Raw genomic sequence first — 2,765 nt, forward strand, 5'->3', positions numbered from 1 at the left:
CCCGAAGACCTGGTCCCTCTCGGTAGGGTAACAAGGGAACGTGTTCAGTGCAGATCAGTGAGTAAGCACAAGCCCGCCTTGTTTCAGTGCCTATCATAGCTGCTGTCAAATGGATCTTGGCTCAAAGCAAAGAATAATAGAATGATGTTTACTTGTGCTTTATTGACTATGCAAAGGCATTTGATTGTTGGATCATGACAAATTATGGATAACATTGAGCAGAATGGGAATTCCCAAACACTTGATTGTACTGAGGAACCTGTACCTTGACCAGGAGGCTGTCATTCAAATAGAACAAGGGGACACTACATGGTTTAAAATCAAGAAGGAAGTGCATCAGGGTTGTATCCTTTTCCCATACTTATTCAATCTATATGCTGAGCGAATAATCCAAGAAGCTGGACTATATGAAGAAAAATGTGGCATCAGGATTGGAAGAAGAATCATTAACAGCCTGAGATATGCAGTTGATACAACTCTGCTTGCTGAAAGTAAGGATGACTTGAGGCACTTACTGATGAAGGTTGAAGAATACAGTCTGCACTATGGATTATGTCTCAATATAAAGAAAACAAAAATCCTCACAACTGGACCTATAAGCAGCATCACGATAAATGGAGAAAAGATTGAGCTTGTCAAAGAATTCACATTGCTTGGTTCTACAATCAATGCCAATGGAAGCAGCGGTCAGGACATTAGATGATGTGTAGCACTGGCAGGTCAGTGGTGAGGGACCTCTTTCAAGTGCTGAGGAGCAAGGACATCTCCTTGAGGACTAAGGTGCGCCTAACACAAGCCATGATATTTTCAATCACCTCGTATGCATGTGAGAGCTGGACAGTGAATAAGGAAGACTGAAGAAGAGTTGATGCTTTTGAGTTGTGGTGCTAACAAAGAATGCTGAAAGTACCATAGACTGCTAAAAGAACTAACAGATATGTCATGGAGAAAATGCAGCCGAAATGCTCCTTAGAAGCGAGAATGGCCAGACTTGGCTCACCTATTTTGGTCATTTTGTCAGAAGGGACCATTCCCTGGAGAAGGATGTCATGCTTGGTAAGGTGGAGGGTCGACGGCAGAGGGGAAGGCCTTCAACGAGATGGATTGACACGGTGGCTGCAACTATGGGCTCAAGTATAGCAGGGATCATGGAGGTGGCGCAGGATTGGGTGGTGTTTCGTTCTGCTGTGCATGGGGTCACTATGACTCGGAAATGACTCGACGGCACCTAACAACAACAAGTCTTCCTTTGTTGCTCATTCTTTAACTTTACACATCAGTCTTAGGAGGTTTCCTTGCCATAACTCTCTTGCTATCATTTATTTTACAAGTTAATTAGACATTATTTTGGTTACCTAGTGGCGCTCCAATAGAAATACCATTGGTGGGTGACTTTAACAAACAGGAATTTATTTTCTTATTGTTTTAGAGGCTAGAAGTCTTGTATTCAGAGAGCCAAGCTTTAGGGATTGGATAAAAGCCCCTTTACCTTGGGCTTCACCTCTGTCTCTTGCTCCCAGCCCACTGGAGCTAGACATGTCTCTTTAGTCAGGCAGCTGCTGACTGCTGAGACTAACAAGCCCAAGACCAACAAATAAAATGGCACAGTCCTAATATTACCAAACAACATGGCAGGCCACTAATTCAAGTCCAGAGATAGTCCCAAGATCAGCAGGAAACATGGCAGGCTGTTAAAAGAAGACTCGGCTACATGCAGGGTCCAAGTGAACCATAAAGCTGCAGATCATGCTCAAAGCTTCTCCTTATATGCTGGAAGCAGACCACATCCCTAAAGCAGCTACTTAGCTGCTCACAGCAGATTCCACCATGGAGCTGACTACCATTCTCATCATGGGGAATAACTATGAGCCCAAAGAGCAGCCACTGAAGGGAATTTATCCTAAACAACAGCAAGGCGTTTGTTGTTGTTAGGTGCCATCAAGCACCTGACTCATAGACACTCTATGTACAACAGAATGAAACAATGCCTGGTCTTGCACCATCCTCACCATCATTGCTATGCTTAAGCCCATCATCACAGCTACTGTGTCAATCCATCTCATTGTGGGTCTTCCCCTTTATCTCTGATCCTCCACTTTACCAAACATGATATCCCTCTTCAGGGACTGGTCCCTTCTGAAAACAAAGTAGGTGAGACCAAAGTAGGTGAGAGGAAGTCTGGCCATTCTCATTTCTAAGGAGCATTCCAGCTACACTTCTTCCAGGGCAGATTTTTTTCTTTCTTCTGGCAGTCCACTGTATTTTCAGTATTCTTCACCAGCACCATAATTCAAAGGCATCAACTTTTCTTCAGTTTTCCTTATACATTGCCCAGCTTTCACATGTAGATGAGGCAATTGAAAATAGCATGGCTTGGGTTAGGCACATTTTAGTCTTTAAAGTGACACCTTTGCTCTTTAACACTTCAAAGAGGTCTTTTGCTGCAGATTTGCTCAGTGCAATATGGTGTCTGATTTCTTGACTGCTGTTTCCATACATGTTGATCCAAGTAAAATGAAATCTTTGACAACTTCAATCTTTTCTTCCTTTATCATGATCTGATTTATTGGTTCAGTTGTGAATATTTTTGTTTCTTTATGTTGACATGTAGTCTATACTGAACGCTGGAATCTTTGATCTTCAGCAGTAAGTGTTTTAAGTCTTCTCCACTTTCAGCAAGCACGGTTGTGTTATCTGCATATCACAGGTTGTTAATGAGTCTTCCACTTATCCTGATGGTGTGCTCTTCATATAGTCTAGTTTCT

Source organism: Orycteropus afer, unplaced genomic scaffold (assembly GCF_000298275.1).
Source record: "Orycteropus afer afer isolate SDZICR_OR568_19922 unplaced genomic scaffold, OryAfe1.0 scaffold00100, whole genome shotgun sequence".
Taxonomy (NCBI): Eukaryota; Metazoa; Chordata; class Mammalia; order Tubulidentata; family Orycteropodidae; genus Orycteropus; species Orycteropus afer.